This window comes from Watersipora subatra, chromosome 10 (genome assembly GCF_963576615.1).
Source record: "Watersipora subatra chromosome 10, tzWatSuba1.1, whole genome shotgun sequence".
NCBI lineage: Eukaryota > Metazoa > Bryozoa > Gymnolaemata > Cheilostomatida > Watersiporidae > Watersipora > Watersipora subatra.
The window spans coordinates 11,628,261-11,643,582 of NC_088717.1; the positions used below are offsets into that span (position 1 = coordinate 11,628,261).

Consider the following 15,322-nt stretch of genomic DNA (forward strand, 5'->3'; position numbering starts at 1 on the left):
CTAGCCTAATTACAGCAGATTATATGGTCAAAAAACTGAAGCACGTTTACCATTAGTGCAAAAACATAGTTCCAAGAAAACTGGTATTAAAGTTTGAGAAACGAAAACCAATGTAAAGTTTTGTTTACATTTCAAAACGACATAGCAACCAATATCAAGATATTGTGATATTTATCTAGATTTCTGTACTTGGATCCAAAAAACTATGCTGAATTTAAAAATCTAAACAGATTTTAGCTGGTTGTCAAAGAAATAGCTGTATATTTATAAGAAAGTGTATTACTTATTTTTGCAGATATTAAAAACAGCTTGATTGTATCGCGATATTGGGCACACCCAAATCATCAACCAAATCTTTAGAAAATTAACAACAGTAACATATTGCACACCATCGGTCACTATATACTTCGACCTTGCAAACTCGAATAATTATTCTCATAACTAAATCTGATTATAATTTCATAAAAATTGAATAATTATTCTTATTATTAAATATTGTAGTAATCTTGTAAGAATCGTTAGGAAAATATCACCACAACTCCCTTTACTTTCACTGCTTTTGACATCAGTTAGAATACCAAAGTACTCATTACAAGCATCCAAAATGTCAAAGTTACCTTTAAAATCGGCAAAAAAGAAACAATTATTTTTAGCGGACACCATTTTTCAGTACTTCTTGTTTAGCATAGCAACGGTTTTAAGTTTTTTTTCGATGGTAAAATACTTTTATTGGCTAAACTGACTTCAGATTCAGAAAGATCACTCTTTGATTGGTCCAGACCTACAGGTTACAAAATTTGTTACCAATATTATAAGTTCAGTTGGTGCAACTTCAAAGTCGAATAACTCAACTTCGTGATTTGCGACTTAACCATGGTTTCTGTGACCGCAACCCATATGATCTACCTGCTGATAACTTCAACTCCTTTACTACCAAATGGATCTCTCTACCGCGACATAAGTGTTTCGTGAAACTTAATTTCTAAAAGAGTGTATAAATGGTTATAACTTTACACCCCAATTGTTTATTAACAATATTTTTATAGCAAGTTTGTCAGCATAAGTTTTTATGTTAGTTCATGCCCCCAAAAATATTACAAACGAGTTGTCGAGTGAGAGGGACCACTTTTCGTCCATTTTGAAATTACTGTGAGGTAAGCACAAAACTCTAGTCGGATGATTTATGAATATTATTAGTTTACATGTTAATTAATCTGATGAACATAATTACTCTCATTAGTACTATTGCTCAATAAAGTTGCTCAGTCTATAGATCTGAAGTTAGTAACCATTTATGGCTGTATTGCTTCTGAAATTACTGGTCATCAGTAAGAAGATTTCATAAAACAAGTTTTTGCAAAGCAAAACTATGCTCAGGTTGTAAACGCATTCTTATTTGCTCAACATATGCAAATAATAGCTTTTTTCAATCAGGTATAGATGTAATAAGATAATTTACTAATTAATCAGTAATCGGAAACAATTTGTACAAAAGCTTGCTAAAGCCGCATCATGCAGCACTTGGCCATACAGAAACACATTGACAAACGAGCTGTACTATTGGTAGTTTAAGAGTTCACACTGAAACAGCTTCAACATAAAAATAAGACATAAGAAATCAGTGCAAAAACTGCTTCGTATTACATTTACTTCATGCCTTGTTGTAATTGAGCATCATACTGCGTGCACAATTAGGAAAAATGGCTGCAAGATCAAAATTTACCAAGTCTTTAATTTGTTAATGAAGCCGTGATAAAAAACAATTTAGACAATTTATGCAGAACTTAAATGCAACTGCATTTCATCAGCATTTTTATAAGCAGGCTTAGTGTAAAAAAAACAGAGTAAGAGCCATACTACAAGTTCATGAAGTTTTGAACAAATTGTTACTTTACCCTTCAATATGTTGTAAAATGCTAAGACAAGGTTAAAAAATTATGGACGCTGTTGGAAGAGAGAACGTTTCAAATGCCTCTAGATTTCATAAAAAACAGCTAAAAATGATGGCCAGGGTTCTTGAGGACACTTTTATTTGTATGAAAGATTGGTAGATAGAACATTATTACACAAACAGACAATTCCAGAATTAAAGCGCAAACATTGTGGCCATAAAGGGTAAATAAAAATTGTTTCAAAGTAAAAACTAAAAGGCTATTGTGCCTGGTAGTGGTAGCATCATTACCATATCATTTTTCTATTGAATAACGTAATACACTTTTTATTAGAATAGAACAGACTTTGGTACATTAATTTGTCCTACATGTGATGGCTCTTATTAAAGACCTAATTTTCACCAATGAAGTGTGCCCTCAGATTAAGATGACCCTATTTATGAACCACACCGCCTATCAGAGTTTTTTAACATACACATTAATCAGCAGAAGGTTTTACGCCTAATGTTACCGACAAAAAATCTAAAAAGTGTGTTGCAGTATGAGCTTGGTCAGGTTCTCATCCTCTTTTGCTGATACAATAGGTAGCAATCAGTAGTCCATTTTCCAAAGGTTTATTTATTGCCCATTTCTAAAACCTTGGTAGCTGTAAAGGTCTAACACAGCTGTTTATTGCAATAATAAACTGTAAAAACAAAAATAATGATTCTCAAAAAACTTTGGTCGCTGTTGGCTGTTAACATGTTTTCTATTAGTTAGATGCAGGATGGCGATTGGTTTTTTCCTATTAGGTACACATATGACCGGCTAACTAATTGCCTACTCACTAATAAGAAATGTTTTGTACAAATATTTTTTAGCGCATTGCTCTTGGTTATAAGCGTACATTGTGCTGAGCTGCACTGCGCAGCCTGTTGTACGCACTCAGTTAATGGACTAGACCAAAATCTGATTGTGTTTTAGACTTTTTCCATTCGGAAAACCCAGGCTACACTCATTAAAAAATACATTCAATCTTTAAAAAATGGTTAATATTTTAATACTTTGATATTGTATTTGTACACTTTAAATATCAATTGTACATGCCACTCCATACATGGTTATTTTGCTTCATAACTATTGTTTTACTGTTTTTGCGGATTGTCAGTGCTATAGTATTTTAGTGTAGCCAACTACCCAATGTAATGACTGCAGTCTCCAGAGCTCACTTTAGTCATCAAAGGCCAATTTAATTATCAGAAGATTAGGACTACAAAAAGTAGAGGACTCATCAACTTACCCTTCAGTTTTTCAAAACACTGGTAGGCCAATATGATTAGTTCTGTGAGAACTAGATTAAAGAACAATAGTTCTGCGTGGTGAGCTCATCTTCGTTCTCCAGATTAAACAACTTCTACAAAAGAACAAAGATTTTAACATTGTATAAAAAAATAAGTTGATGAGGACTTTATGCACAGAGTCTCTGACCACCTTCAATTTGGTATTGGAAAAAATGTTGAAAGTGAGCTACCGTTAAACCTATATTTGAATGCACCTTGATTTGATTGGCACCGCTATTTGGGACCACATCAGGAGATTGCTTTGAAAATCGAGAGCCATCTTTTTAATGAACGCCAACTCTATTTGAGGAGGTAAGTTACCTTATCAGTATATGTATAGGTTTAGGTATATTCGCCTTTTGTGAAAATATAGCAAGGAGCTTTTAAGGTCCAAACACACTAGGCGATTTTATTGCAAGCGTCATGAGGGCGAAGATATCGCTGGTGCGTGCATAAACACACATGAGCGATTTACTAGCAAATGATATAATGGGCACGCTCACAAACTGCCAATAAAAATCTGTATCATTAGTTTTTTCGGAGTTGTTGATAAATTTAGGCCAGTCAAAATGTCGTCGTCTAGGCTACAACATAAACAACCTCCACATTTGTTATTAAACCTATCTCCCTTTCAAAGAGTGTACACTGCCTACACTACAAGAAGACAAAAGAAAAACGATTCTTGTATTTTTAGCTGTATTGTTTTTACAATTTTTTATACATATTTTATTTTGTAGTGGTTTTTCATATTTAATATATTAAATATTTACCATTCTCAAGATGGTCAACCGGCGCAACGATTGACTCCGGATGTTGGTTTTCAACTCGGTTTTTTTTAATTTTGTTATGATGGACAGAACTGGGAGTGCTATTATTAAATTCATGAACAATTGAGTGTTTCGTTCTGAAGATGTTTCGTAACAAAATAGAAAATTGGAGCTGATGTACGTTGTTGAACATCGGTAAGAAATAATTACCCGCCGTAAAATTAAATTCTGGTAAGAACTAACCAATCGAAATGCATCTCGTTAGCAATAAAGTTGTGTAGAGAAATTCTAGCTTTATCGCTCTGCATAAACACGCTGAGTGAATTTTAACGCAGATTAGTTCTAACGCAATATCGCTCTAATTATCGCCTAATTTGTTTTCACCTTAAGAGAATGCTTCAGCGATAACACTTGTTCTATTGAGTCAAATATGCTACAAAGCAAAAAGTTACTCTGAATTTGTTGTCGGGGTTTTATAAAAACACCATTATCAGCTTTTCAAATGTCTTAACCGCCAGTACATCAGCAGTCATAATTAAACATTGTCCCAAAAACAAGCGGCCTCAAACTGCCTAAAATATCGTACTAATCAAACATTCCATGTTAAGTGGAAAGAAAATGGGATAAACTACAGCATTGAAATTAAAGCACTCTCACACTCACTTCATGAACAGTTCTGTCAAAATCTTTACTGATAACTCAGCTTGCACTTTTATTCCATAAGTGCCAGAGTCACATCTAGGAGCAATAGGTCGGCTTTGCGCTAGAGGACAAGCAAGGCTAAAAGTGATAAAAATTAGATAATACACAATAAACTTTCAAGTTCAATTAGTGATGAGGGAGCAAAAGTATCCTACATGGGAGCTATTGCACACTTTAAACATGATATTTGTACCTCACAAACTCACATGGTCTTTTAGAGTAAAGTAGATGCTCCTATAACGTATACCTCCTATAGCATAAATTCTAGAAAAAGTCGGGCAATTTTGTGAAGTTTTTGCTTCGTACCACGTAAAAAACTCCATATAACTTAAAGTGTATCATCGGGCGAGTTCTAAAGTTTGATTTGAGTGTTAGTCTGTCTCGCCACACCTGCGAGAAAAGAAAGCGACATACAGCGGTGTCAGAAAGTATTTGTCCACCTCAAACCTCACTGCCCATTTTAGGTAAATTTGTTGTAGTAGTCATGTAAAGGGATTGAACCCTGACAAACCATGCATCATTTAAAAGTAAATTAACATTAGATCTTGTTGACACCATCAGTAATAAAATTACGGTTAATCAGGGATCAATAATCATTTATAGGCCAATCAATGTGAATCTGCTTATTAACTCATTTTCAAACGCAATATGACATTATTAATTTTCAAGTGGAATATTATCACAACAATAGAGATCCTGTTGGACAGCATGTGCAGCAAAGGTTTACAGTTTTGCTTGTTAAAAGAGGAACAGCTAGAGATCCCAGAATTCATACCAGCGTCAACATCAACCATGGATAAGAAATGTGTCAACGACCTCATCATTCGCCTGCATACGATGGGCAATCTGAGCAATAGAAAAATAGCGAAGAAGCTTAGAGTATTTCAATCTAAAGAAAATTAAGTGGTAAAGAAATGAATGCAGCATCAAACCACCAAAGATCTACCACGATCAAAGCGTTTGAAAAAACCAGCTGTCCAACATGATTGCTGGTTTCAGATTATGAACACTCAAGCGCTCGTGAGGCTTGTTCACAGCATGCCTAAGGCTGCAGAATGGTTATAGTCTGCAAAGGCTACCAGATAAAATATTAAAATGCAAAACAACCCCAATGGCTTTTTTCTGGGCCCATAACAGTACAAGACTGTTATTTTCAATTTAGAAAATAATTAAAGAAGAGATAATAACGAAATTTGCGATGACATATTTTCTGGTATGCAGTGTGAATTAGTAGGCAGCGGTTGATACAATAGAAGATATTTGGCAATTTTAAAATCTAGTTATTTCTATTTTTCAGCTCATTAGGATTGTTTTGATACAGGGTTTTATGTATGCGGTGCAAAATATTTCCAAATTATGATGAATTTATTGCAGTGCTACACTTACTTAAACAGGCAGACAAAGATTTTTTCCCAACACTGTACATAAAGCATTATACATATAATACATACAATTTCCATGACATTCTGACTCTTGTGATAATTTGTCTGAAGTGACAACGGAACAGAGAATAGGTACATATAGCAGTGCAATTGTTGATAAATACTTTAAGGCTATTGGTCGGTGCATCGGAATGTCACGAGTTGGAGTTGCAATCTTGAGCTCTTAAGAACGAATAGATGACGAAAAGGTACTATCGCTTTTTTATAGTGAAACTATTTTTTCTTAGTCAATTGTTGTAAGTCGCTGTCGCGTCAAACTATGCGCTCTTCATCAAATTATTGTCAAATTACCACAATCATGGTCTATTAAACCAATGCGGTTGATCATGAAAAGTTGTCGATGAAAACCAATAATACAGTTAAGGCACCGCCAATACATTCAAAAGAATTTAAGTCGGATTCTCACATGAGCGAGTTTGGAAAGGTCCTGAAATGGTTTAGACAATTTAAATGTATGTTAACATTCTTATAATGAAAAATCCTTATCATGTAAACGTTCCTAGAACTGATCATCTCATTTTAGCAGCGCCTACTGTACAGTCATGTCTGATATGAGAGCAAAATGCATTCTGGGACAAAAGCTCGCAAGTTAATTTTCTTAAAGTCCTATCTCAAAATTTTTTTTTATATAAATTAACTAAAGATAAATTATTGTGTTGCCATCCTCTAAAAAACTACCAATAAGAGATATTACAATGAAAAAATACATGATTTTATCTATTCATGCTCTATACCCATGCCCCCAAGGCTACAAATACCTATGTAAAGGTTATGGTCTGCATTAAAATGTAGCAGTATTATGTACAACATAATTTTGAGTAGTGGCAGTATGCAGCAGTCCATACAGTAGCATACCATATGGAGTTCTTACCTTTCAGAGAATCATAGCACTAATGATTGTGAGAGAGAGAGACCTGATGCAACACGCTTGGTACGCTACACTTTTGTGGCATCGCATAAACAAACTTAAAGTATAAATTTAATATAACTGAATTCAGCTTAATAAAACATTCTTGAAAAAAACGTTCTGATCTTATATTAGAGCTAATTTTATTTTTTCTTCATTTTAATTTTTAAATCATCTCTTCCTGGCTGGAAACTTCTCGATTTGCTTATACTCTCATTTTCAGCCAACCTTTTTAAAACAAATCTGAAGCAGACCTGACGGGAAAACCAAGTGATGTAGTTTCCGTAACTGGCCTTTCGCATCTTTGGGCATTTAGTGATACATCAAAAACCACCTTGCAAGCTCGCATCTCTAATTTTCTAGAATTTCAAGGCGAAAGTGGGTAGTGAGATAGTGAATGGTACAGAATTTGTGTAAACATAAATTGCTTGAATTCTTAAATCTATTTATTGGTTATTGTTATATATATATATATATATATATATATATATATATATATTTATTTTGAAGGTTTGGGGTAGACTGACGCAATCTTCTGAAGAATCAATTGATTTCCTATAGCCGGTTTGTGTATTGACTGGTGTTCGCTTCAAATTCTGTATCATTTACGATTTTGCTACCCATGAAAGTTTATTATAAGTTATGACTAATGTGTTGAGAGTATATGGGAGATCATTAAGTACAAAGCCCATCAAGTCAAGTAGTCAATGATGACTTACCAGCTGTTCAAAATTAGGTTGGGTACGTGTCTAATGACAGGGAAGAAGCGTTCAACTGACATTTATGATCTACTCATCGCCAAAATCTTCCGGAAGACAATGCAAGGAAGAGGACCTTGATGACCGCCCAGGCCTATATAGATGAAAGAACCATGAGTCACCACCAGTTTGTATGTCAATGAATTTGATATAGAAATACATAAAGTGCTGGTCAAATGAAAAGCAATACACGAGATGTTATGGATGAATAGCTATGCAAATGGCTTTGTACTAACCCTTGGTATGAAATATTACCCAAGCCTGTGTCATTAGACAGCAACCACATTTGCTAGTTAAAGCTCTGATTTTCAAATAAATTAGACAATGCTATGTAAATACATGTAAGATAATATCATAGTTGTTAAATATAAATACAAACTTGTAAAAATCCATGATACGAAACCGAGTTTTAACCCGTTGATCCTTGCTCGATCTAATCAATGCGTGTCAGTAAACCTAGACAATATGTCCAGCAATCCGAAGTTATTAATTTTTTACCAAATATAGCTAAACGTGCTAACAATGCAATGATATTTGGTGAAACATCAGTACAAAAAGTTGGACAACTTACAGCAGATGTCATCAAACAGAAAAAAAACAGTATGTCACCATTATTCGGGCTAAAACTATAAAAGTTCGCACGATTTTAAACACTCATTAAACATTTACAGATAATATTCATCCATAGCACACTCATCATCCTTTCATGACTCAAAATATACTGGAAATTTATATTTATTATCATAAAATTCCACATTTGTATCACAGTCATTTATGACCTACCAACGAATGAGTCATATTGATTGTTTCGCGATATCATTCTAATAAAATGTGTTATTATAATGAAAGAAGTAGATAAAGATAAGTGAAAAATGTTACAAATGGAAGTGAAATTTAGAATCTAGCATCCTGCGAAAGAATTAATTTTATTAGTTTTTGCTGTTGCATAAAAACATATTTTGTAAACAGAACCATATGGAAGCCTGTATTCCGCCATTAAGGTTTCTGCCACAGCCTACGCAATTCCGTAATACCAGCTGTGAGGGTTCAGAGGGCTAACATTGATGAGATACTGCATTATTTACTGTTTTGCTTAGTATTGTTCCTTATACCTAAATTGTAAAAACAAATGAAAAATAATTTTCTTTTGTTTTGCAGGTACAACTACAAAAACATTGACAACAAGCGTGATAATCTCAAATCAGAAGATTGGAGACTAAAATTATAAAAACACTACACCATTCTATGTCATTTTAATTGAACAAGTTGAACTGACTGAAACATGCTACATCTCCGGTGTTTTTTTTTGTAAAACCTAACTTAATACATGACACCAGCATAGTCAGCGTGATATTTAAATGCAACTATAATTATTTCCCGAGTTGCATAAGTCCATAGCAAGCATAGTTGCTGAATATTGCACATCTTTCAAGTGGAGTAAACCCAGCACTTATACATTCTGCTCAAAGAGTTCTTGTGCCAAATCTCAAACTCAGCAGTCAAAATTCTAGCCAACAAGATAAAAATACTCAAACTTTTAAATATCAAGATTTGAGAGAAGATAATTCCCGAATTTCCAGTGAGTATAATACTACTTTTTACTAACAAAAGTCAACCAAAATACCATGAGAACAGTAATACACAGTGTGGGTAAGGTTAGTCGGCTAGGCTATTAAAAACTAGATGAAATCATAATTGTTATATACAGGGTTTAGCTTTATAAGAGGGTCAGTATGGTGTAATCTCAAGAGTTCAAAACTTTCAAGTTGGAAACATTGGAAAACATTGAAATCAATGTTCAGAGGCTAAGCATGACACTAAACCACAAAAATTTTCATTTTAATGTCATGACCAGAGCTATATTGATTGCTAATTATGATTTTTGTTATGTGGGTCTACAGAAAAAGCTATCTTAAATAGTACTCCACCCTTTCCTATTATAAGTAGTTAAAACAATATGATTTTTAAATTTCTTGTTGGCATGAGTAACAGTAACAAAATAAAAAGAAAAGAGGGCGTTCAGCTAAAGACTAAGACACAGTTGTTATCAAAATTATAGACCATATAATTAAACCCTGAAAATAAAATTGAAAAAGGAGTCACACTATTTTATCTTGTCAGTACATACCTGCAACCAAAAGCAAGTCAGGCATCATAGCATCATTACGAAACACGATTGCAGAATCTACAGAAAAAAAAGACAATTGATGGTGAGCATGCATTCATGTTGACCAAGATAAGTTAGTCAGTACATCACAAGTTAGACAAAGACACACGAGTAACGCATGTAAACAAGTGCCAGCGAGGTGTTGACAGTGGCTGATGGGATTAGCCATTTCTCTGAACTAAACAATCACCAGCCACGCTATTACATAATCACTATGTTTCCATGGTGCGCAGTACTGCGAAGCAGCTCCCTCCGAAGTCGAGGGGATTGTACGTTTCCATGCTGCGCAGTGGTTTTCAGCAAATACCGCAAATTAGCCAGAGAAGAGAAATTGTATAAATCGAATCGCCTGATGAAAAAATAGAAATGATCACGGATACCGAACGTCATAAACGGTGTTTTTATGATTCTGTCGTCATTATACTTTTATTTACAATACACATTCACAAGGTTTTACAAATCTTAACACACTTTTTACATAGTATTATATTTTTAATAAGTATTTTTAAGTAATATATTATTTAAACGTTAATTTAGGACTTGCCACCTATTTTTCGAAAAGTATTGGCATCGATAACAAAGTCCAGGAAAGTAATCACCTCATCATCCTCGTGAATGCAGACCATAATTAAATTTAGGTGAAAGAAGATCGGAAGAATAGTAAGAAAACAAGATTAGCAGGACAACCTTTGTACTAGTTTATGGCTCTCGAAGAATTCGTCTCCACGGCATGAGAGCTATGCGCAGCCACTGCGCAGTCGCTGTTTCCTTGCTGCGAATTTGCACTGGCTTCGCACTGATCAGTGCGCAGTGATTTCAGTGCGAAGACGCTGTTTCAATGATTCGGAGATAGCGCAACTCCGAAGCACTGCGCATCATGGAAACATAGTGATTGCCATACACTCAGCTATACACAAATGGATGTTTAAATAATGCTAGCTACTAGATTATGACCTTCAGTTCTTGAACTGGGTAATGTCTGGCTCTGAAAGCTAAAGCTTGCAAGATACAAAAGGTGTCCCGCAGCACATTGGAAAACTATCAAGCAAATTTAGTCATTGATTTTGCTAATGCTGCACACAAATTTGTTGCTAACTAGCATATTAATGTGTATACAGAGAGCTTAATTATTTTGCATGTATCTGTATCATGGTTCAAAAGCTAAGCTTGCTGAAAAATTATTTAGTAATTCATATCTACCAAAGCATTATGAATTATAGCAACTCTCGACTACTGCCAATCGCTTGACATTTCTACAGTTTCTTCAGCTTTTATGACTACAGAGGTTTTCTTGGTTTGCGATTAGGTTATCTGGAGTGTTCTTGTCCCTGCATACACATATATCTTTTTTGATCACTCAAACCTTATCTCTATCTCTTCTTCGAGTACATAGAACAGTTTAAGTATTGTTCAATATATATACTTAAATTGTAATTTTACAGGTGAAAATAACTTTTTATCATTTTGCAGGTAGAACTACAAAAACATTGGCGACAAGCGTCAGAATCTCAAATAAGAAGAATGGAGACTAAAATTATAAAAACACTACACGACTCCATGTCATATTTAATTGTACTAGTAGAACTGACTGAAACATGCTATATCTATGGTGTTTTATGTGTACAACCTAAATTATTACAAGACACCAGCTTAGTCATCATGATATTGAAATGCAATTATAATTATTTCCATAGTTGCATTAGTTCATAGCAAGCCTGGTTGTTGAATATCACACATCTTTCAGTCCCAGTAAACCCAGCATTAATCCATTCTGTTCAAATAATTCAAGCACCAAATCTCACACGCAGCAGTCTAAATTCTAGCCAACAAGATAAAAATACTCAAACTTTCTAATTACAAGATTTGAGAGAAGATAACCCCATGAATTTTCAGTGAGTTTCACTGCTAGTGCCAAACCCTAATTTGTACTAACAAAAATCAGCCACAATACAATCAGGACAGTACTACACAGTGTGGGTAAGGTTAGTCGGCTAGGCTATTAAGAACTAGATGAAATCATATTTGTTATAGACAGGGTTAAGCTTTATAAGAGGGTCAGTATGGTGTAATCTCAAGAGTTCAAAACTTTCAAGTTAGAAACATTGGAAAACATTGAAATCAATGTTCAGAGGCTAAGCATGACACTAAACCACAACAATTTTCATTTTAATGTCATGACCAGAGCTATATTGATTGCTAATTATGATTTTTGTAATGTGGGTCTACAGAAAAACGCTATCTTAAATAGTACTCCACCCTTTCCTATTATAATTAGTTAAAACAATATGATTTTTAAATTTCTTGTTGGCATGAGTAACAGTAACAAAATAACAAGAAAAGAGGGCGTTCAGCTAAAGACTAAGTCACAGTTGTTATCAAAATTATAGACCATATAATTAAACCCTGAAAATAAAATTGAAAAAAGAGTCACACTGTTTTATCTTGTCAGTACATACCTGCAACCAAAAGCAAGTCAGGCATCATAGCATCATTACGAAACACGATTGCAGAATCTACAGAAAAAAAAGACAATTGATGGTGAGCATGCATTCATGTTGACCAAGACCAGTTAGACAGTACATCACAAGTTATGGTGTGTTTACACTGGCCGGGACCGACTCCGATTAGGTGCCAATACTCTGACTCAGACCGGTACCTCAGACATTTCACGTATGAGTGCCGACACCGACTCCCCTTTACATTGCAACGATCGAACCATTTTTTTCGGTACCAACAGCCAATCACAGCGCTTCGCCGTTCTGACCTTCACCCAACCACGCAAAGACGAGTACACATAAAAATCAACGCGTTTGATGTGGAAAATTATATACTAGTACTACACTATTACTACTGCTCCTACTACTACCGCTAGAAGCAACTACTGAATGCCGAATGGAATCTTCCGATGACGATTAGATTTTGTTGATGGCAGGATCAGCTGCGGGAGCTCTGACAGTCTGTATTATATGTAATTATATGTTTGTATATATTTTATGTCTATAAATATTTTATTATATGTGTTTTCCTTTTTATTATAGCCTTGTTACTCGTTAGGCTATCAATTGTCGTCGTTTATGTTGTCATATCAATGCACTAGTGGGCCTAATTATTGGCCATTTAAACATTGTTACCTGGTGTTCCTACTTGGTTCCGTTAGCCGGAACGGGCAATTTTATTGTATATAAGGGCGCAATGCTCACTTAGTAGACAGAGCGAATGGCCGTACGCTCCTCGGCTAGTAAATTTCCTTCGCTAATAAAACCTTGAATAAAATCACACTCAATTTATTTATGTATGAAATAATTTAGATCGTGCCAAGTAAGGGCCGGCAAATTCCTTTAAAGTAGTACATGTAGTAGAACTAGTAGTAGTACTAGTAGTAGTCATACAACTGGCTATTCACTTTTAATTAATTTAAATAAAAGCTCACTATCAGAAGGAGCACTAGGGAAAGTTTAATGACAGTCTCCTAGCCTCTCATTAAACCTAGCCCTTTCGTTTCATAAACTTAGAACTGCCATTAAAGCTTAGGCTCATTTAATCAGAGGCTCCTAGCTTATGATTGGCTGATGAGCTGCTGGGATTCACCGACACCGACTTTCAAATCAGCACCAACACCGATCTCTCTGCTCACACCTACCGATGCCGATACCGACTCATCAAATTGGTCTGTGCTCGACAAAATGGGTGACAAAATCGGCCAGTGTACACGCACCATTAGACAAAGAAGCATGAGTAATGCATGTAACAAGTGCCAGCGAGGTGTTGACAGTGGCCGATGGGATTAGCCTGAACTAAACAACCCCCAGCCATGCTATTACATAATGCCATACCCTCAGCTATATACAAATGGATGGTTAAATAATGCTAGCTACTAGATTATGACCTTCAGTTCTTGAACTGGGTAATGTCTGGCTCTGAAAGCTAAAGCTCACAAGAGACAAAAAGGGTCCTGCAGCACACTGGAAAACTATAAAGCAAATTTTAGTCATTGATTTTGCTAATGCTACACACAAATTTGTTGCTAACTAGCATATTAATGTGTATACAAAGAGCCTAATTATTTTGCATGTATCTGTATCATGGTTGATTAGCCAATCAAAAAAATGTTCAAAAGCTAAGCTTATGGCAAAATAGTCATTTTCTCTTAAGTAATATCTGCAACTGGGAATATTAATAATATCATTCAATAATATAAACATCCATGGTAAAAGATTTCTCTCATGTCATGCGTATCTAATATCCTTCACAAAGCCTTGCTAGCAAAGCTGATGCTACATGTAGTTCTAGCATTATACAATGTTGCTCATTTTACATCCATTTTTCGTCCTAAATTTCTATACTGAAAAATGAACTACTGCTAACTTTTGCCTTGCAATGGAAGCTTTGATAAGCATATGGTACGGAAATAATTTTTGTATGAATATTACAATATAAATTATATACCATTTCACTATTCAGTTCTTAAACATCCTTCTGTAAACCATATTATTGAAACAGTTGCTGTACATTTTTGAATCCCTTGAAATCTTTAAAAAGTTGAAAAACTTATCATTCGCGACCTTGAAGCTTTAATGTAAAGCATGCATCTAGCAACCAGTTAGCAAGACAACATTTTTCTGTAATCCATATCTACGGAAACATTACCAAGGATAGCGACTCTCAATTCTTGCAAATCACTTGACATTTCTACAGTTATCTTAAGCTTTTAAAACTACATATGTTGTCTTGGCCTGCGCTGTCAGGTGGGTTTTTGTACCTGCATATTTTTTGCTCCCTATAACTTTATATCTAAGCATTCATAAAAGCCTTTCTCTTCTTTGATTTTCTGCTTTTCAGTTGTTATACGACTAACACATATATAAAGTCAGAATGACTGCGTTAAAAACATGAATATGAAATAAATGTTAGGCTACAATCATTCAGGCTTCTAATAAAAGTCCTAATTTTTTGTTACTTTGGATGAGTGACAACCATAAATTCTTTAGTTCAGTGTAATTCCCAAGGTACATGGTAAGCCAGAGCTAAAGCATAAGCACACATACCTGCTACCTCCACTATCTGTCCTATTTCTTAAATAGAGTTTTAGCCTATCCTTGTTTGTCTAAATCAGAAACTAAAGCTAAAAGCCTGACTGTAACAAGATGGAATGAGTTAGATTTACAGCCTTACTTAGGCCTGGTTCAAACCAATATGGCATCTAAGACACGTGTGACAGAGTACCTGTTATGCAAGCGACCGCTCATGGACTACAAGCTCAGAGTGCGCGACTATTATGTCCTACAGAAAGAAATGTCGTCATTTGCGCAATTAAATTAATTTGATGCCCATACGCAGCTACACAATTTGTTTGCTTTCCAGCTGTTGG

At 34.8% G+C, this 15,322-nt stretch overlaps 1 protein-coding gene and 1 long non-coding RNA gene across 2 annotated transcripts in view; both read right to left on the reverse strand.

The window, feature by feature from the left end:
• Positions 1 to 15,322, reverse strand: part of LOC137406780 (potassium voltage-gated channel unc-103-like) — a 147,569-nt gene that overhangs the window by 53,198 nt on the left and 79,049 nt on the right. The window lies entirely within an intron of this gene.
• Positions 3,226 to 15,137, reverse strand: LOC137406499 (uncharacterized). The gene is made up of 6 exons (XR_010979885.1): positions 15,000 to 15,137; positions 12,411 to 12,467; positions 9,916 to 9,972; positions 7,749 to 7,881; positions 4,642 to 4,758; positions 3,226 to 3,285 (listed from the first exon to the last, which is right to left on the reverse strand). It is a non-coding gene; the product is annotated as an uncharacterized lncRNA (long non-coding RNA).